The sequence below is a fragment of the Acipenser ruthenus genome, chromosome 6, assembly GCF_902713425.1.
Source record: "Acipenser ruthenus chromosome 6, fAciRut3.2 maternal haplotype, whole genome shotgun sequence".
Lineage (NCBI taxonomy): Eukaryota > Metazoa > Chordata > Actinopteri > Acipenseriformes > Acipenseridae > Acipenser > Acipenser ruthenus.
The window spans coordinates 57,816,185-57,839,340 of NC_081194.1; the positions used below are offsets into that span (position 1 = coordinate 57,816,185).

At 38.5% G+C, this 23,156-nt stretch overlaps 1 protein-coding gene across 1 annotated transcript in view; it reads left to right on the forward strand.

The window, feature by feature from the left end:
- LOC117411110 (ALK tyrosine kinase receptor) overlaps positions 1-23,156 on the forward strand; it is a 161,012-nt gene that overhangs the window by 53,694 nt on the left and 84,162 nt on the right. The gene's annotated exons all lie outside the window — the stretch shown is intronic.

Sequence of the window (23,156 nt, forward strand, 5' to 3'; positions counted from 1 at the left end):
ACCACAGACAGCTTCTGATAATGCCAATTTTACCTCCCCAATAGAGACAAACTGAAACCTATCAGAAAGATAAGATTTGAACCAGGATAGGACAAGGCCAGACAGTTCCACTGTGCTTTCAAGACAATTCAGTAGGATGGAATGGTCTACAGTATCAATGGCGGCACTTAGATCAAGAAGAATTAAAACTGATGGAAAGCCTGAGTCAGAGTTTATCAGCAGATCATTCACAACTCGGACAAGGGCCATCTCGGTGCTATGTGCAGCACGAAAACCAAACTGAAAGTTCTCAAATATACCATTAAGAGTTAGAAATGTTTGTAATTGAACTGCAACAGCTCTCTCTAGAACCTTATCTAAGGACGGTAGGTTGGAGATTAGCCTATACTTATTGAGGACTTTAGGGTCCAAATTGTGTTTCTTCAGCATAGGCTTTCCCACAGCTACCTTAAGTGCTGAGGGAACTATACCGGAGGAAAGTGAATTTTTAAAATGTGGGGATTAATAAGTCCAAGATCATCTTTTAATAGTTTTGGAGGAATAGGATCAAGAGAGCATGTAGTAGCTCTCATATGATGAACTAGCTCTGTCAGTTCCTGTAAGTTAATCAATCAAAGAAAAAGCCCCCATAGTAGCCTTAATAGGTCTAGTTGGTCAAATTGTGCTGGAGTCCTCCTTAATAGTAGGTGTCTGTGGAATCTCATTTCTGATGTCTAGTATTTTATTTTTAAAGAAATGTAGGAAGTCATTGCAACTGTGAGAGGAGCCAGTGTGAAGGGTGGGACTATTAGGGGAAGGATTAATTAATTTATCTAGGGTAGCAAAAATACATCTAGGATAATATACCGCAAGTTAAATGTATTGTTTTTCTGAAAATAAAAACTGAAAATATATAAAATATAACTGCCTACTTGTATGTTTTATACACATTGGTATGCATATTCGAAATGACTGTTCCCCTACAATAATTATGCTCTGCACCTTTAAATTTGAACTGCTAACCCTTTTTTTATTTTCACTGCCAATCCACCAGACTCTGAGTGGCAGTGTGTATTGCTTGCTTGCTGGGAGCCACTGAAAGTAAACACAAGTCAAACTGCTTACGGCATTTTAATACACACTGATGTCTGCAATTACTGTACTGTTGTTTACCTGAATACTTCTTGAATGGACAATTTTAAAATCTGAACCTATTTTTTATTTATTTTTTTTACCATACACGATCCCTTCTTAGTTAAGTTCCAATGCAACTATGCAAGTGTTGATCGGTTAAATTCGGTGCTAAAGCCCGAGGCTTCAAAGGCGTTGCTGCAGCCAGATCAAAATGTTGTGACTTTAAAGAAAAGACATGCAAGGAGATTGATTAACATTTCAAGTGTGTATGATTCTGTTTACTTTGTGACATGTTAATAGCTATGTGGCCTGTAGCTCAACTACCAGCTGTAATGGCGGCAAATTTTACTTTAAAAAGCTGTTGATTCAGACCTGCTTTGATCTTAATGCATGGAATGGAATAAGGTCTAAACCATTGGTTGTACTCTTTTAACCATATGGCTTTGGAATGTCAACATCCAATCAGAAATCTCTTCTTGGGCCCCCAGCAGGTATATGTAATCCCAGACACGGTTCATAGCAAATAGTAGTGTAGAAAACTTACTTTAGAACAGTAAAGGGATATTGAATTGACCCTGCTGGCGATGCAGCATGCTTTGGTGTGCTAATAGTTATGCTATGGTTTCTTCAGGGTAATACATATGTATGGTATCACATTGGTATTTTTCAGAACTTGAAACAGGCAGCAATTTACACTTTCAATAGGGATGCCATTTCTTCAAACACGTATAAGACAGCCTTTGCAGTTGCTATTTGAATCCCTTAACTGGTGAGCTGAATGAACCATTTATTTCCATTCCTTAAGAACAAAAGCTGATAAACTGCATTACAGCACATGCATTTGGGAAGTCTGATGGATTCTCAGATCACAGATTAGAAGGGGATTGTCCTGAAATAAGTATATATCGCCAAAGAGCACTAATGTGACCTTTCCCCTCTTATCGCTGTGAAAGAAATTGGATTTGGTTTTCATTATATTTGAATGTATTGCATTATTTTAGGATTATAACTTGGTTATGGCACTGAATGAATTAAAAAAGAAAACATTATTAGCTACTAATCATGTGTTGTTTTATTATTTCCAGTGATTTAAATGCTCAGTCAGTTTTATGCTTGTATAAAGTATATCTCCTGACTTCTATTATATGTAAACTTATGGAAACTATAATAAGTAGTGATTAGAGGAGAAACCTCAAAATGGAGCGAGGTAACCAGTTGAGTACCACAGGGATCAGTATTAGGTCCTCTGCTCTTCCTAATCTACGTTAATGACATAGGTTCTGGTACAGTAAGCAAACTTGTTAAATTTGCAGACGACACAAAAATAGGAGGAGTGGCAAACACTGTTGCAGCAGCAAAGGTCATTCAAAATGATCTAGACAGAACTGGGCAGACACATGGCAAATTTCATTTAATATAGACAAGTGTAAGGTACTGCACTCTGGCAATACAAATGTCCATTATAAATACCATATGGGAGATACTGAAATTGAAGAAGGAATCTATGAAAAAGATCTACGAGTTTATGTTGACTCAAAAATGTCTTCATCTAGACAATGTAGGGAAGCTATGAAAAAAGGCCAACAAAATGATTGGATATATAGTGAAAAGTGTTGAATTTAAATCAAGGGAAGTACTGTTAAAACTTTACAATGCATTAGTAAGACCTCATCTAGAATATTGTGTTCAGTTCAGGTCACCTCGCTACAAAAAGGATATTGCTTCTCTAAAAAGAGTGCAAAGAAGAGCAACCAGAATTATCCCTGGTTTGAAAGGCATGTCATATGCAAACAAGCTAATAGAATTGAATCTATTCAGTCTTGAACAAAGACTACGCTGCAATCTGATTCAAGCAATGTAATTCAAGGCCAAAGTAACTCTACTGTAATGCAATGTAATTTGTGCAAAGCTTTTGGACCATGGATACACATTCCATTGAGTTTTCCGTATAGATGACTGCATCATGGCATTGACAGCAAAGTCACTGTACGTTAACCCTTAATGCTTGTTTGTGGTCATTTCCGTGCAATGTACAGCCAATTGGGCTAAAGCATAGACAGGGTGGCTCTGTTCACATGAACATAAGAAAATCTGAGGCCATTCTACCCATTCCTAGTAGCTGACACTCTTTGCAGTTTGCTCTGCAAGGTATTACAGTATTTTACTCCTTTGTGTTAATGATTAGTAGAATTAATTATCTGACTTTAGATTTGAGATGTAGTGCTTGTCATAAGATATAAACTCAGTGGTTTAAAGAAGTTAGATTTGTTTTCCCCCTGGTGAAATAAATTAAGCTAAATCATGTCCATACAGTATATGGAGCTGAAAAACTTTAATACTCAAACAAATGTTCTTCATTCTAATGAACAGCTAGCCAATTAGGTGAGCTCAGCAGGGTAGAGCAGTTTTGAAATCCCTGCAGAATGCAATTTGTAGTACATTGTATTTATATTTCAAGTGAGCATTTACAACTCACTGTTCTGCAAATTTAATTACCACATCGGAAGGGTGTCTTGGTGTGAGCTACTCTATTAATTAAGCAGCTTTGTTCAGCCAAGATCCTGTTTCACTATTTACCATACAGTGGCAAATCACTGAGATATTTATCCAATTAGGAACAGGCAGAAAAATAGAATGTAATGGATTTACAGGATTTTGAATTTTAAAAAAACAATAGAGATGTGATAGGGTGTTGTTACACTAATTAAAGGGGGAGGAAACCATGGCTAATGAATTAAATCTACATGGTAAAAAGCAGTTTTAACCTTTTTTTCCGCCAGAATAAAAATATTGTATTAACATAGTGTATGGCTTCCTTAGGGGACAAAGTTTCAAATTAATGGAGATGCAATTAGGACAGAGGTGGACAGTGTGGTGAGGGTCTGGAAATGGGTTACCGAGCCATGTTGTTGATGCTGAATCAATGGGATCTTTTAGGACCCGACTTTACAAAGTTTTGAGATCAATCAGCTACATTAGTGGGCCGCCTCTCTTTTGGTAAACGTCCTTATGTTCTAAGGCAGTCTATAAAATCCCTGGAGAGACACAAGGCTTCACATTCCAGTGGTTAAATCCATCACTAAACCCTACAATTTACCCATTGCAGTTTGCACTGCAGACCACTATGTGGCACCATTCTGCTGCATCCTGTTTAAGAACAGAAGAAAAGCATTAATCAGCTGCTGCAAATGGGGTGCAATTCCATTAGAGACAAGAGCGCTAATTCTGAAGACAAATGGGTTTTGATTGTAATCCACTGCTTGATGGGGAGGGGGAATGGTTGCCCATGTTCTTTGCGCTGTGCGGATTGTGCAGGCTAATGGATGTCTGATGTCTTTCTGTTGGCAGATTTGCTCTTCTAGCAGTGCCAAACGGGCCCCCTGCTCCCACTCACAATAACAGCACACAGATCCCAATTGAATTAGCACCCTGCCCTGTGATCAGGAAGCACTTCAGTTCCACTATTAGCTGCTGTCAAGACCCCTACCAGGGCTGCGAATATAGCAAGAGGCGCTACTGCTGTATAGAAGGGCTGCTTTCTCCCAGTCAAGGCCAGATGCACTTATGAAAGGAAAGGTCAGACTGAAACTGAATGCGTTCCACGATTAGAATTAGCAGCTCGACAACTTCCTGAACCAAGTGGAAAGAACTCTTGAACACAATGCAGACAGTGCTGCTTAGTACATAGCAAACAACAACTGAAAGACATTCCACGGGTCTAGATAGGAAGAAGCACTGAAGCTGCTTTCTCAGCATACATCCTTCAAGATTTCCATTACACGAGAGTAGATGTTAAAACTTCATGCTGATTTGAACTCGGCTCTCACCAAGATAAGCACCAACTAAGACGTAGCTTTACAGTAAACTAATGTGATCCATCTGTGTCTCCATCCATTTGCGATTCCTTCCATATGATGATGTAGATATCCTTCTGTCTGGTGTTGATGGCTGAAGTGTAATGCTGGCTCCAGGGATCAGCTTATTGCCTCCCTAGCGCATCAGCAGACACAACGGCTGCGATGCTGGCTCCGGGGATCAACCACAGTGCGGTCTCCCCAGCGCATCAGCATGACAACCGTCTGGATTGAGCTAAGTAGGGTACATCTCTGGAGTCTTCAAGTGGGCACCTTCCATCCTCGGTGTTTCGTTGACTAGCCCACGACACCTCAAGAGGGCTCGACGGTGATTCTGGCGTCCCAGTATCACCCCCCTCCGTCCCCCACTCAACTCAGCCCATCTTACTTACCCGTACATCAGCATTTCATTCTTTCTATTGTGCTTGAGATCAAAGGACTGTGAGTTTAAAAAAAGGAAGGATACACAAATGTTCTCATGAAAGTGGCTATTTAGCAGAGTGATGAGGGTATGGAATGGGTTACCAAGCCATGATGTTGATGCTGAATCACTGGGATCCTTTGAGACCTAACTTGACATTCAGATTGCAGTGGTTGAAGTGTGAAGTGTATTCTATATGTTTTCCCCTCCCTAACAAAAAGGCTCTTTTGATTTCCTGTTCTCCTTCCTATTCCTACCCTTTCTTACCAGCTCCGGGAATTTCAGAATCCAGCTCCTGTTGAGACTGATGCCCTCCCTTTGTAGAGTTTAATAGGGAAATGAATGATTAGAAAAATGTTTAGTAAAACGCAGTCAGCATGGCTCGTTTATTCTCATTTCCTTTTGATTTATAGATGGTGCAGAAAGCACAGACAGCCCAGTGCTTCACTTCATCGCACTAGAGGCCGTGTTAGTAAATTTGATCCCTTTTGATAGGTTTTTTGTAGACAGTCATATTGACCAAACGCTTTTCCGCAGCTTAGAGGTACATACACAAAGGTTAACACAGCTGGATTAATTGTCTCCTGCTAATCTTGGATTTCACATAAAATGTAAAGATTTAAACAAGCTGTCATTATATAACTGCTGCTGCTGCTGAAGAGCTGTAGTTAACGTGTGTTAGTCTAAGTCAAAGAAAGAGGGAATGTACTAACTGCACAGTGTGCACTGTGGACTACACAATGCGATCTTAATAAATTAACTACAGTAAGGATGCTATATTCCGTTTTATTTCCTTAAAGTTTAAACTTGTAAACCAACACCATGACTATATATTACACCACCAATGTGGATGAGACTATATGTGCACGGTATTATGATACATGAAAAAGACTTTGAATAAATAACACTGTACAACCTTACACTGCACACATCGTAGTGTATAAACAGTACAGCGGACCTCTTGAATTAGCATGCATACTGTATCTTTGGCAACAACACGAGGAAAACATTTAGATTTTTAAACTGCAAATGATTAACGTGCCTAATATTGACCTTTTATACCCTGCACATTCTTACACTTGTTTGGAATTACAGTTTTAATGGGGTCTATTTTAATGATCTAAACAGTGGCAGATCGTAATACCACTGTTCTGCAACTCTGTATTAATCCTGCTGGTGTATTTATTATTATTATTATTATTATTATTATTATTATTATTATTATTATTATTATTATTTATTTCTTAGCAGACACCCTTACCCAGGGCGACTTACAGTTGTATACAAAAAATACATATCAAGAATTATAGTACAATTTCGAGCAAGATACAAAATACAATGACATCAGTCCTAATATGAGCAAAAGGGTAATTCCCCCAGGGTGATTTATTGAGTCACTTACATGTAATAAAGATACAGTAGAACATCTATTATCCAAACTAATAGAGACCAGGGGGTGTTCAGATAACTGAATTGTTTGGATAATTGAATTACAGCTGTAGAATCATTTGTATAACAAATTGAGGGCTAAATAGCATATTTTTTTGACAACACTGCCCTTATAAATGTTCCATAGCATAGGTAAGCATTATAAAGTACAGACAGATACAGTAAATCATATTAAAAGACATGGCAAACCATGGTAAACTATGGTAAATATGCAGTCTCACCATGGGAAAAGTATGGGAAACTGCAAAATTACTGTGTAAATGTACACACAACTAGACTAGGTTAGCAATAGGCTGTTCAGATAACAGAGATGTTCAGATAAGAACATAAGAAAGTTTACAAACAAGCTAATTGACCCATAAACAAACTATATTCAGCCAGTGTTGTCTCAAAGTCACCTTTTTGTCACCAAAGATCAATTTACAGTACACTGGTGATTTGACTAATTCGGAACACTTCCGCTGCTAGCATCAAAGTATTTAGTAGTGAAATGATATTACGTAAAATCAAATATATTTGTTTTGTTGGGTAAGGTGGCCAAAGGGCAGGAGGTCAGCTGTGTGCTTTGTATCTGTAATTAATTTAATTAATTTAAATGTGAGGTTTCATTCTTCAACAACCTGGCCTGGCAAATGCAATTACGAGTCTTATTTAAGAACACGCTGGCTGGTGCGTGATGATTTCAGTGAAAACATACTTACCGTGAAAGTACAGCTCTGTTAACATCCACACATTTCAGCTCCACAGGGATCTCCATTCCAGTAATCCACTGCAGAGATTTACAATAATTTAGTTACCTTTTTCATTTACTGCAGATTAATTTCATTTCATCAAGCCTGGATACAAGAAACAGAGAGGGTAATGAGACCGAGAGGGATAATGATGCTTATTTGAAAATCAGGAGAGACAGAAACAGTGTTGACGGAGATATATTACATGTTTGCGTAACAGATTACATTATGTAATATTCATGTACTGTGCAGGGCCTGGAGACACATACAACCAGCTACATGCATACATTGTCTAAATAGGCATACATTTGAGTATTCCACATAATAAAAACATTTTGTTATGCAAATTGCAGCACTGACATTGTTTTTCTCTAATACAATCTTTCTAGTACAAGGCAGTATCAGTGAAGATGAGCGAGACAGCATATCTGTCAGGGTTTGATAGGTGGTTGATATAGTAGACTGGTATAGGTGGTTAGTGCTGAGGAAGTGGGAGGCAGTGAGGTCTAGTGGTTAGAGCTGGGGGGCTGGGAGGGAGGGAGGTAGTGGGGTCTTTACTGATTTATTTGGTCCTTTAGAACCAGCAAAGTGCACCACTGTAACCCCCCCCCCCCTCTCCTTTTTTTAATTACTAAAGCACTTAAGTTTTATTGTTTTATTCTGTGAGCCTAAAGCATTTGTTAGCAGAAAGCAAGTCAGGCTAACATTTAGTTAACATTTCTTCCATTCCATTGATATAATAAAACTAAATTCTCAGTTGAATGCTCACAAACTGGATCTCATTAAGCATATATAACATTGGCACCAGTGCCCACAAAATGCTCAAGGCAAGTCAGAATGCAGATTCAAACTACCCACCTTTCCTTCCTTCCTCCCTTCCTTCCTCTTACAGTTGCGCACCCCTCATGGTAAATTTTAAAACACCAGCTTTTTAGGAGACTTTTCTAGAATCAGTCTCTGTGGATGTTAAAGTGCATTAGTTAGTTAGCCTGCTAAAATAGCTCTTCAAAATAAAATCAAACTACTTCTCCTACCTGTCGTTTCTTTTAATGGCTTTGAAATTTTCTGGTTAAAATGGGCTTTGTTTACAAAGAAAATCAAGTACAGGCACAAACAGATGCAACTGGCCATGAGCAAAGCACGAGGCAGATGCACAGATGAAGGGCAAGGATAGAGTCGAATTAGCTGATTTAAAAAAAAAAAAGTATTTCTGTTTTCTTTAATGTTTCTTAGCGTAGAAAAAACCCAGAATGTTCTTTAGCTGGCTGTTTCTAAGAGACACACACAATCATCGAATTGCACAGAATAGAGAGCATAGTTTTTCATTACAACACATTACTATGTCCCGATGCTTCCTTTCACAAAGGGCAATTTTCAGCCCATTTAACTATTAAGCACTTCACTAACACAAAGGATCCCTGTAATAAACAATGGACTATGATGTTTCAAACAGACCCATGTGGATAAACAAGATATGTTGCTTGTATCCAATATTATTTTTCTTTGTTTAATTTAAAAGTTTTAAAACTTTAACTTTTGTCTTTTGCAAGACAACTTGTTTATAACAACAGCTATATGTATATATCGTGCTGGTAACCGTGTTTAACATGACGGTATTTTATCGGGGGATACGGAAACGCTATTTACCGTCAAAAAATCTGGGTCATACACGAGTTAACCCAGGTTCCAGCGACCCACCTCAGGATGTGGGTTCGCACACTTTGACCCGGGTTAAGTGAGACAAAATGCATGACTGCCGTTCTTAAGCCTACAAAATAACAAACAGTCACACCTGCGTTAAGGTTTCACTTCTGCAAGGAACGTTTTTGTTTATTCTGTTTAGCCATATTTTTGTTGCTTGAGACACACCATGAGCCAGATTGCAGCAGGGATAAAGAAACATTTGCGCTAATCAACATCTTGGCTGACAGTTCAATCCAGAGAAGCTTGGATGTAAGCATCCGTAACAAGCTGCCTCCAGGGCACTGATACACACATTGTTTTCTTGTGTCTGTCACCCAGGTCAACCCTGCTTTATCAGAAGCAGTGTGAAATCGTGTAGCTGACCCGCATGACACTGTGTCCTGACCCATGTAGGTTCCGATCTGGGTAGAGCATGCCAGTGTGAAAGGGGCTTAAGCAGTATATATCTTTTATCTTTACACATAATGCAGGCTTGGGTGAGCTCAACTGAGCTTCAAAAAGATGCTGTTCTGACAACCCCCGCCCCTAGGAAACAAAGAAGCAATGAAATAAAGTTATTTTGGTCATACCAATAGTAAGACACTGATGTGTCAATAGATCACTGCAGAATATATATAACAGAGTCCTAATTTAAACTGAAGAAATAATGAAAAAAAAATAGAAGCATTGTATAGTATCAATCCGCCTTTGCCCAACTGAAAATATAGAATTAATTTTTACTCGTTGGCCTGACCTAATTGAGGCTAACTCCTAAAATAAATTCAGTGTTTTCTGTTGGGTTATGGGATATCCTTTGGGCCCTTCTTTTCTGGTTTATATACCGATTTTTACCGAATAATTCATCCGGTTTTTTCACCTGAATCTTGGACCACTCAAGTGCATAAAAATAGATGTTTATATCAAGAAAATACATTACATTAGATCAGGGGTGGGCAAAATACGGCCCGCGGGCCGGATCCGGCCCGTCTAACACTTCTGTCCGGCCCGCCATGACACCCGACAATTGAGGAAACTACTAGAATCTTCCTCCATTAAAACTAACATAATGATCGTCGTCTGTTATTGCTAATACTTAAAATGGTTATTTAAACACCGTTGAAGCAGCAGCAAGCAGAGGACTTTATGGTAACACATTTACTTTGTCAGCATACACTGTACGGCAGAATAAAATACAATGTCTACGTGCACTGTATCATTACTGGCCTGTGATTGGTTGGTTTTATGTTGCTATGGTTAAGCGTCTAGAGCTGCAAGGGAAAATTGAATAACTCTCAGTTTTTGCGTGAATTATTTTATTACGTGGCACTGGAGTGGAGGGGTAGAATTTAAAAATGAGTTTATCAAAGAAGAGGAAAGTAGACGCAGAATGCAGAGTATTTAACAAAGAGTGGACCTAAAAATACTTTTTTACTGATGTGGCAGGGAAAGCTGTGTGCTTACATTGCAAAGAACGTGTGGCAGTATTCAAAGAATACAACTTAAACCGGCATTTCGAAAGCAAACATGCTTCCAAATATAAGAACATGTCTGCCGAAGAGAAAGTTAGAAAAGCGCATGAGATGGTTTCTCGAATGCAAAAAGAGCAAAGTTTTTTCATGAAACTATCCGCGGCACAAGACGGAATTACAAGAACGAGCTACATGATTGCACACAAAATTGCCAAAAACAGCAAACCATTCTCTGAGGGAGAATTTATCAAGGAGTGTTTGGTTGACTCTGCTGCGATATTGTGCCCAGACAAGAAAAAGCAGTTTGAAAACATTTCATTGTCAAGGCGAACTGTGGTGAGGCGTGTAGAAGAAATCTCGGAGAACCTGGACCAACAGTTGAAAAACAAGGTAAATTATTTTTCATATTTCGCTCTGGCACTCGACGAAAGTTGTGACGTTAAAGACACAGCCCAGTTGTTGATTTTCATTCGAGGCATTACCACAAATTTTGAGTTCACAGAAGAACTGGCATCAATGCAATCAATGAAAAATATGACGACTGGAAAAGATATACTGGAGGCAGTAAATAACAGCGTCTCAAAATTGGGATTGGAGTGGAATAAATTGGCGAGTGTAACCACTGATGGAAGCCCTAATCTGACAGGGAAACATGTTGGATTGTTGGAAAGAATAGAAGACCAAGTGACAGAAACAAATCCAGAGCAGAGAATAATTTTTCTACATTGCATTATTCACCAAGAAGTCCTCTGCAAAAGTGTTCTGAAACTAAGCAATGTCATGGATAAAGTCACAAAACTGGTCAACTTTATTAGAGCAAGAGCATTAAACCACAGGCAATTTGTCTCTCTGCTGGAGGAGTCTGAGTCGGGGCTCAAGGATGTTCTGTACCATACAAATGTTAGATGGCTTAGTTTGGGAAAATTTCTGAAAAGAGTGTGGGATCTGAGAGCAGAGATTGATTTGTTTTTGAAAATGAAAGAAAAAGATGTGGATTTCCCTCAATTGAATGATCTGAACTGGCTCTCTGATTTTGCATTTGCCATTGATGTTACGGGTCACATGAATGACCTGAATTCAAAACTGCAAGGAAGGGGGCTTTTTGCTCATGACATGTATTCCCATGTCAAGTCTTTTATGACAAAGTTGCTCTTTTTCTCCCGTCAGATTGGTAACAAGCAGTTCACACACTTCCCCACTTTGCAACAGATTACAATATCTGACCAGAACCTGCAAAGATACACATCGTTACTGCTCGCTTTTCATGCTGAATTTTCTCGCCGCTTCAAGGATTTTAGACTGATAGAAAATGACATGGCTTTGATCTCCCCTTTCACATATGATGTAGACAACGCTCCAAGTGATTTCCAACTTGAGCTTATTGACTTGCAGTGTGATGCATTGCTTGCGGAGCAATTCAAATCAGCGCCACTTCCGATGTTTTACGCATCTTTCAATGAACAGATCTTTCTGAAGATCAAGGCTCATGCCCAAAAGATGCTTGTACTGTTCGGATCAACTGCGAGCAGACATTTTCTGTGATGAAATTCAATAAATCAAAGAACAGATCTTCGATCAATGATGACCACCTTTCAGCAGTGCTCCGCATTGCAACAACAGAAATGACACCTGACTTCACCTCCCTTGTTAATTCCCATCAGAGACTTTCTGTGCTGTTAATGCCGCTGTATTGTGTCCCTCCCCCCCCCCTCTGTATTACCTGTAGTTGCGGGTTCACTCTGTCCCTGTGGCTGTGCGAGCTATCCTGCACGCATGGTGCGCCCTGGTACCTGTCATTGGCTGTTGATTGTGTGTGCCCATTGGTCCTAGTGTACGGCTGGGGACCAATGGGATAGCTGTTCGCTCTGGCACCCAAGTAGCATAAAGGGGCGGGGCTAGGTTATAAAATGGGGCGTTGCACGCTAATTGTGTTCGGTCGAGAGCAAGTAGTTAGAGCAGTGGACTCTGTATGGTGTTGAAAGATGCTAAATAAAGCTTTGAACCTGGGTACAGCGTGTTGATTCCTTCTGTTCTGTGTACTGCGTGAAACGCTACAGTATTGTAGCGTGCAAGGGGGAAGGCAGCAGTAGGGCTGGTAGGTGACGTAATCACACACAAAGACATAAGCCCGATATACGCTCCTATGCTTTAGTGTGAGGGGTCCCGGGTTCACGCCTGCCCTCCGCTGTATGTGGATTGCCTGCGGGAACCAAAATTGCTACAGTATTCTCGGGTGGAAATCTAACCATAATATTTGACCAGTGTACTTGAATACTATACCTTTTGTATTGTAAAATTCAGTACGTTAGGCTACCTACAGCTTGATTTGTTTTACCCCAGAAGAATCTTAATTAACGTATATTTTGGTTATAGCCTACTAGAAGGGTAGCCTACTATTTTCTCATAAATTAGAGGAGCATTTTCACCTTTTCTTGTAATTTATGAGAAATGTTAAACGTTTAATAAGCACACACTTTTCATATTATGTCCCCCCCCCCCCCCCCCCTTGTTTTTTTTCTTTATTAATAAACGGGGAATTAACACGCTTTTTATATACAGTCATATATAGAGCAGTTTTTTCAGTTTGTGTAAAATTGAGAGAACATTATGAAAAGGGTTTCAAACTTTGTTTTATGTAGGCTAATGTTTGATGTCACTATACTTCTAAATTGCGTGGATTGTAAAATAAAAAGGGGGAAGGCAGAATGCTATACATGGTAAATGTACTGAATCTTTGTAATTAATTACATTTATTACTGAATTTTATTTATATATTTACAATAAAATATTCATTAAAATGTATGAGTTTATCAGAGTCATTTTTATATTAATAAAATTCATGCCATAAAAGCAAGGAATGTATTTATACAGGAAAGATTGGTGTTCACGACGTGTGACGTATAGATATTAAAATGGGTTACAATATTCTGTTCAAACTGGAGAATTAAAGCCATTGCGCACGTGTTCAAACTGTGCACTAAACTTGACCCGTATATTGCTCCAGAACAGTTCAGCCCAAGATCTCCTATACCAACAGAAAAGAGAATCGCTATCGCTCTGTATAAACTGGCTAACTGTGCAGAATATGCAGTCGCCCAGTTGCACCTGTTACTGTTAGTCGCCATTTTTTCCTCCCAGTAAGGAACTTCCTTAGGAGCTGCAGTGCACTTTGGGGGATTTGCTTATTTTATGCGAATAAAATTGTTTCCATTTAATTTTATGCGCATTAAGGCACCTTAATTCGCATTTTCTGAAAATATCGACTTTCTTAAAACCCTAAGGTCTAGGGTTTTTAAAAGTTCAAATAAATGTACACGTTTTTGTGAATTATACCCATTTCCATTGAGCTTGTCGCATATTTTTTTCAATCGGTAAACTTTTAGCGAATAAATCCACTGCAATGGAAACATAGCCAGTGTCTCGTCTGGCTCAGCTGATGTGGAGAGAGTATTTTCTAAATTCGATTACATCCAAGACTATTTTACAGACTTTTTGTAAAATAATTTGGCCCCATTATTTAATTAAAATGTTTATACGTTAGATGATTTTAAGTTAGCAACAGTACTGTTTATTAAAATGAGAAGTTCGATTTGTATTGGGAGAGTAGAGATAATGGTTTCATAAACGTACAGGTGACGTACAGTGTTTTGACTGAGTTCAGTTGCAGTTCTACCACATTAAATTCGGTTTGTTACCACAGCGTTAAACTGCTTTTACTTTAAATATTATTATTATTATTTTTATTATTTATTTCTTAGCAGACGCCCTTATCCAGGGCGACTTACAATCGCAAGCAAATACAAATACATTCAAGTACATAAATATGTTTCTCTTTGTTTTTTGTTTTATTTTGGGGGGGTTGCTGTCCTCCCTTCTGCCAAAATTAACGCTGATATTTACCCAGAAAATTGTGGGTAAAGATTGCTGATTCCATTTCGAAGTCAAAAAGTAATACAACATGGTAAAAAAAAATGCGTTGTCCGCCATTACAAGATTTTTCTCGCATACCTCCTGAGGAGAGTTTGCGTGCCCCAGTTTGAAAACCACTGACCTGGTCTAATCAGATCAAAGTAGCAGGCCGAATTAATTTGGCTTTAATTCGGTTAATTTGTGATTTGATTGACAGGTCAGCAGAGCTGGGGTAACTTGCTACTTAAGTAACGCGTTACTGTAATAATATTACTTTTGTCAATAACGAGGTAATATAACACGTTGGATTTTTTATGGGAGTAATAATATTACAGTTACTTTTCGTAAAAAATAAACTGGCTTGTCTCGTTAACTTCTCTGCACCTATACTGGTGGTCTTTCCAGTCAGCATGACACACCGACAAACCGGGAACAATAACATCTCGGCTCACGGCAGTCCTTAAAGACGTAACTGCTATTTTCCTTTAACACAGAGGGTGCGTTTACGACACGCAGACTTTTGTCATTCTGCACAAAATCGGAGCAAGTAGCCAGTGAATCTTCAGAATCTTTGCAGAATCTGCCTCTCGTGAACGCACCCATAGAAACCCTGAACACACAGCTCTCATTGCAGGCTCTCATTGCATTATTATTATTTATTTCTTAGCAGACACCCTTATCCAGGGCGACTTACAATTGTTACAAGATATCACATTATACATTATTTCACATTATACAGATATCACATTATTTTTACATACAATTACCCATTTATACAGTTGGGTTTTTACTGGAGCAATCTAGGTAAAGTACCTTGCTCAAGGGTACAACAGCAGTGTCCCCCACTGGGGATTGAACCCACAACCCTCCGGTCAAGAGTCCAGAGCCCCTAACCACTACTCCACACTGCTGCCCTATAACATTGCATGCGTGCGCACGCACAACCGGGATGAACTGGATTGAGTACAGAGTTAAATAGAGCCAAAACAGAGATCCTGACAGCTCAGGTACGTAAACAGCTTCATCAGTAACCTACTTTTGATGCGATACAAGGACTATTTAGATTTATAAACAAAACGTTTGAAATAGTTTTACTGAATGTATACTTTGAAGAACTCAAATTGCATGCATACAAAAAATACTAGAGTATAATTGCTGCATATATAATATGTACAAAATACGTGTGTCTATTACATTGCGTTAAGTAATTTATGTAACATAATATTTTTTTAGTCTTTTTATTCCAGCTAACTCTCGCTATTCTCTTATAAAAGCTGTTATGTAACTTCAGTTGCTTTTGTTATTTTTTCACTCTTTATGACTTCCACAAAGTCACGTGTAGTTTTACAATTTACTATTTCCTGTATCCAGGACATTATTGAGTTATTATTTGTTTGTTATACTACAAAAATGTGCAGGAACACCTCCTAAGAGAACACTTTGCCTAAGAGAACTGTTATATTGCAATAACGGACGCAAAACAGTGTTTGTAGTCTTAAACACGTTGCTGGTTTATTTTGGCTGTTTACAGTATCCTCTCTACCATCAGTCGCCCGTCACATCCGTTTTCCCAACCACTCTCACTTACCACATCCCTGCAAGCACGACACACATTCACAACATCCGGCAACACGTAACCTAGCAACCACACAGCATTGACTGACTTCCAAAACACAACAAAACAAAGCAGGAAACAGAACATCAAACAAACATAACAAGAACACCCTTGTGGTAAAACAGATTTTTCTCATTGTAAAACAGGAACTTCACTTAAAAGAACACCTTTTTGGCACCGCTGGCGATTCATTCACAACTGATACAGTACTGTTTTGTAACCGGATAACTCATCATCATCAGACTTAAATGCATATGGTTTATTTATTCAATCTTTTCAAATGTGACAAATCTCGAGTGTCAGAGGTACACGGATTGTTTTTTAAATCTTTCCAGAACCGACGTCATATCATTGCTTCATTTTGTATTCTGATTTCCACGAGTGCTCCTCATCGCTACAAAATGGCTTGTAAACAAATGGGGAAATGCGCCGCTGTTCCTCTTGTTACAAAAAGTTTGAAATTGTTTGAGCTCCTGAAAAAAAACTTGAATCAGACACAAGTTGAGCAATTTGGTGTTTCCCAATCTGGTGAGCTGCTTCATCATTCTGTTAAATAATATTTAGAATATTGTTCCTGTATAGGTATTCATAGTGATGCTGCTGCATTTTTTAATGTGTGTAGGGGTGCTGTGTTAATTTAGTTTGACAGTTAGTTTATTAACATTAGTTTGTCTGTTACTTTATTATTCTATTAATTTCATATGCTGATTCATGTGCGTCATGACAAGTAATACATATTTATTTATTGATTGATTGATTCATAATGTCTGATGGTCAACTCTGTCTTAAAGATCACTTTGGCTAAGAGAACACTTTGCTTGCTTCCCGAGGGGTGTTCTCTTAGCCGGAGACTACTGTCCCAGACACACCGTTAAATAGTAACCAATAGTCAAAACAACTGTTTCGCAGGAGAAGACAAGATAATATAATGCACTCTGTTTTTTATTAGTAAGTAATAGGTAATCCTAGACCTAATAGCTGAAATGCACCTTTTCATAACCTGGTTGAATTTCCTCCAACAGCATTTCTCTACCATAGGAGGACCATATGGCCTCTTTGGTAACATGACTGATGCTGTCTGTGGCTTTTCAAACAACCCAGTTTCATGCTGAGTGACCTCAGCTGTAAAGACTCTCAGCTCCTCAGAAAACTTTTCTATTCCGTGCACCAAGAGGACTTTGCTACCCTTCCTCTGACATCTTTTTTTGTTTGGTTTGATTTTCTGCTCTCTGTACTCCTAACTCACCTCACCTCTGGGCTGTAAGTGCAGCCACTAAATACCCCGATGCACAGGCGGCGCTCACTGCAACCCTCATTATCATTACTGCAGCTCATTATTTGTGCATGTTGAGTAATTTGCGTTGCTCTTAAGGCACTACGCCTATCCTTAAACCAGCCCCTAAAGTCTGATGTCTCAATCAACTTCGTTCTGTTAAAGAGGAAAGGGACAAATCTGCTTGTAAATAAAGGCTAGATATTTAATTAAAAGTCATATCGTAAGGAGAAGGATAATTGCTTTGAAATTACTGCAGTTCTGGTGGCTATTTTTACATGATGGTTGGTCTGTAATCACAACAACTATGCAACTTTATACTGTTTTAATACTTCTGTAATAGGTAGTCAGGTTACCTTACGTGTAATTTATCAGAGAGCAGAATCTGCTTGCTTTACACAGAACATTGCAACTGCTGCCCTGAATGGCTGGAACAGCACAGAATACCATTGAGAGTAGATCATATCCTAAAAAATGATGCAGCAAGTTGTAGCCTGAACACAAAAGGAACCTGTTTACAAAACAGTTCTACAGATTAAGCCCAATTGATAGGGAATTGCTTGTTGTAAGAATAGGGAGCAGTGAGACTTAGTGACATGGACTAGGGAAGTGGTTTCTGCAGATTAGCTGCCCTTTACACTGCGAACACGAAATGCTAGAGACTGAAAATATGTTACTAAAGATAGGTGGCCTTTGCACTAAACTTGTTTTGTGTTATTTTGTGTTCCAGGACAGAAGTGGTTGATTGCTACACAGATACCATAAAACTTCAAATAATTGTCGGGTCTCAAATAATCGCCTGTCTCCAATAAGTGCCAGGTCTGCTGGCAAATATTGTAAATAAATGCCGGGTCTCTATTAAACGCTAGGTCTCTGTCATTGCCATTGAAGCTGTGGAAGATGAGGTGGAGCTTGAGCGTAATGAACTGCTAATAAATGACAGCGATGAAAGTGACTCTCAGGATTAATAAATAATAATAATAGAAAACCTAATTTAAGGTGGGCCTACATGTAATGCATTTTTGTTTAATGCAGTTACTACATTATTAAAAGTTTTGATAATTTTAAGCGTGCTGAAAGTAGGCCGGATACAAACCTCTTGGTGTATTTTAACCCATTTTGCTGTATTAACAATGTACAAGTTTAAGATTAAACAATAAATATTTTTTGATAATGATACTTATTGTTTTTATTGTTCATTTTTAAAAACATTTTAGAAGTTTGTATTCTTGTTCTTATTATTATTAACAGTGGTAGATCTAATTCCGTTTTTAAATACAAATTAGTACTTCTGCATGTTCATTTTCCAATGTTTTACATACCGTATCCTTGTTAACCAGTGCATATAAAAAGACTGTAATAATACTTTTGCTTTATACTTGAAGGTGTACAATACAATGTCATTTTGTTATAAAACAAAACTGTTACTTGGTTCCTACTGACACACAACCTTTTAACAAAGATGCTGGAATGTTTAAATTGAGTTACAATGTTACTACAAGGTTGTGTGTTAGCGGCTTCTCAATGACCGTACGCATATGAAGCTAGTGATCTAATATAAACGCTGGTCTCAAATAATCGATAAGGTAGTTCACATGCTAGTGCACTTGCCTTCAGGAATAGCCTGGACCTGTTCCAAACTTCCAGCAGCCATGCGTAGAGATACCCTGGAACTTCTCCAGTGTGGCATGGAAGCTCCTCATTGATGATTAGACGTGGGCCATCATTAAATGCCCTTTGGATCTCACCGACATCTTTTATGAATAGGACGGGGGTCCCCAGTGGCTCGCTCAGGTTTAGCTAACCTTAAGGTGCTTCAGCAACCCAACGAGTCCAGGAGTTTCTTAGCTAAGCCCCTGCATCCAGGGTTCAGATGCTTGATAAGTACCGTTTCCTGAGTTCGGCAAGTTAAAAGAGACGATGGGCTTGACAGTGGGACGGGTTTAAAATTGATTAAAAAGTGCCGTAAAACTTGTTAATGGAATACTGGAGTTCTACACTTGTGTGCATGGAGTTTTTGGCTTTATGCAGAATTTCTTTTTTTTTCTATCATTTTTTTTTGTCAGGGCATCTCACTGTCTGCCTGTCCCTTTCAATTTAAAAACAATGACCAGTTCTCTGTCATCCTACTCTGTCCAGATGCCAGGTGTTAGTGGCAATTGTACACTGTGGGGTAGGTTTACTAAAGTGTTGCGCCTGTCACAATAGTCACAAACCAGTTGCAAACAAGTCAGAAGTCTTGGGTGAAATATACTAGACAGGAGCAATGTTATTTGTGACTTTTTAGGGCATGCTTTGCGGCTGCAGTTTCTGCTTGCGGTTCAAGCGTAGATGAATATGTAATTCTGGGCATTCCTGCATAAGTTCGCAAATAGGGGGTGGAGATAGTGCAAATCAGGGTTCTCAAATATTATAATGAGATGGACAAATGCTGCTGATACAAATTTTAATTTAACCCCGCCCCTGGCTCGGCTTGCAGTCAGATTCAGATGTCTTGTGAGGCCAGAATTTCACGGTTTGGTTCTCGCTCGGCTTGACAAATAGCCAGTGGAGAACCACCCGTACCCATACCATACCAAGCCCTCACTGGTCTGATGTACCACTGGAGAAAGGGGTATTAATGTCAGACAAACATATCCTGTTTAGTGAGAGGCTACTGTATGGTTATGAAAAGATTTTTGATAGAAACACATTTTTTATTTGGATGAAGGTGGAGGCCTCACTATAGATTCGGATGGGATTATATAACAGCATTAAAATAGGTAAAATGAAGACGGAACAGAATGCATTGTACAGATGACATTTACATTTAACAAAAACAATGTTATTTAAATTCTTGCATGTATAGACTTTATCCTTCGGACATCTTATGCTGCAGCAAACCACAAATCAACTCCCGCTATTTATTTGAACAATGTTGCATGCCTCTCGCAATGTATAATGATAGAGATCTCACTAAGAAGATGCAACAAATATTTATATTAGTATATTGCCTCTGTCTTCATTAACATATTTTAAAAACATAAGAACATAAGAAAGGATACAAACAAGAGGAGGCCATTCAGCCCGTCTTGCTCGTTTGGTTGTTAATAGCTTATTGATCCCAAAATCTCATCAAACAGCTTCTTGAAGGATCCCAGGGTGTCAGCTTCAACTAACATTACTGTAAACAAGTGCCTCCTATTTTCTGTTCTGACTGCCCCATTTGTGACCCCTGGTCCTTGTTTCTTTTTTCAGGTCGAAAAAGTCCCCTGGGTCAACATTATCAATACCTTTTAGAATTTTTAATGCTTGAATCAGATCACTGCGTAGTCTTCTTTGTTTAAGACTGAATAGATTCAATTATTTTAGCCTGTCTGCATATGACATGCCTTGTAAACCAGGAACAATTGTGGTCGCCATTCTTTGCACTCTTTCTAGAGCAGCAATATCCTTTTTGTAGCGAGGTGACCAGAACTGAACAAAGTATTCTAGATGAGGTCTGTCGAATGCATTGTAAAGTTTTAACATTACTTTCCTTCAACACTTTTCACTATATATCCAAGCATTTTGTTGGCCTTTTTTATAGCTTCCCCACATTGTCTAGACATTTCTGAGTCAACATAAACTCCCAGATTTTTTTCATAGATTCTATCTTCAATTTCAGTATCTCCCATATGGTATTTATAATGGACATTTGTATTGCCTGTGTGCAGTACCTTACACTTTTCTATGTTAAATATCATTTGCCATGTGTCTGCCTGGTTCTGAATGCTGTCTAGATCATTTTGAATGACCTTTGCTGCTGCAACAGTGTTTGCCACTCCTCCCATTTTTGTGTTGCTTACTATACCAGAATCTAAGTACATTTAGTACATACGACAAACTGTTTACTTTAAGTGTCGCAACGAAAATGCAAATTGCACTATGTTTGCACTGCGACTGGCCCATCTTAGTAAACCTACCCCTCTGTGTATAAAGTACCTGATGATCACCAAGCCCAACAGTTTCAAAAGAAACAGCTCTCAGCTCTTCACAAAGTTATGTTTTCCCCCCACTTCTACCACCCAACCATACTCTTAATTAGGACTAATGCAGAGTGATCAAATTGGGATCGGAGCAATTTCATACTCCGCCTCCTGAGAGCCCATTGCAAATGCATCCTGGAAAACAAATCTCATTTGTCGCAGCATTTAGGTTATATATTTCAAAGGCTGTAAAAAGAAATAAATGACTGGTATTTCTGGGCTAGATGAAACAAACACTATTAATCTTCAGACCACTTCGATTCCCTGTCTTCTCCTGAGCAGTATCGAAATTCACTAAATTAGTTTACATTTCATTGCCGCTTTTCTTCAATTGTTTTCCCTTCAGGGGGAAAAGAGAGTAATTGGCAGCACTCCCTTTATTTGCATTGTGGCACCACGTCACCAACTTCAAAACACAATTAAAGTCTTCATACTATATTCAAATGTTAACCACACATAAATTATTATTTTTGGTACAGTTGTGAAGAATTTTTTTAACTTCCTTTTCTTAGTGCATCTCCAAGTTCCCAATATACTTTAGTAGCAGGTAAATGCGCGTTAAGCCTTAAATTCTTAATTAGCATAAACTTGCATCTGAATCGCTGATTACCAGTTAGATACAGTATATTTAGAACATCAACAAAGTACATCTCGTACACCGTAAGGTTCTCAAAAATTATAAGGATAGCCTATGTCCTGTGCAAGCCATGGTACCTTTATGAGAACAACTGGTGTGCTGTGTTACTACTGACACTTTTTCATCTGCTTGAGAAGTGTACAGATGTGCGGCGGGTAAAATTATTAGTATTATTAAATATGGCAAGGCTGGGGTTAGACTCCCCTCTTGTAAAACATGTGTGGAATGTGGCCTGGTGCTAACTGATTCATTGATGACCAATTACATATGTACCAAGAGAGTTAGTTTAGGAAAGGGCTTAAGGATTTGTCAAAATTCCAGTATATCTCATTTTGTGTAAGAAACAACATGGAGAAATACAGCTAAGTTTCCAACATAGTTCAAAAGTTAAAAAAAAAAAAAAAAAAGCTTCCTGAATACAATCTATGGTTTTGTGTTTTTCCTAGTAATATGTTGTGTGTAGGCTGTTTATTTTAACAGAAATAATGTCACACAGTTTGAGCAGGCAGAATTGTTCAGCTTCACTTTGCAGTCCTGTCTCCCAAACTGCACAAGGTAACAGCTCCTGTATTAACAAGAGTCAACCTACCCACCCTACTGAGGGAAATGGTTTTGAAGTAGAGTCTGTCAATTTGAGAAACAGTTTAAAGACCTGAAAGTGTAATTTGAAACTTAATTCCAGTTGCTTTTATATTTATATGTCCTGGTTCATGACATTAGTGTTCCTGCTGAACAAACACCAGGGAATATATCTGTTCCAACATAATGCTGTCAGTGTTTACACAAAAAAATAGATTTATACACATTTCGCCCTATCTAAATAATTATTAATCATGAACATGTGATGTCTGTAAGTTATTGTGGATACAGTAAAATGTACACAGAAAGCAGTTTATCATAGATTTAAACCAACATCTTGAGGAGATATTTGCATTAATGAAAACTGTGTCTAAATGTTTAACTACCTGTACCAGTACGTTTATTTTAATACTGTA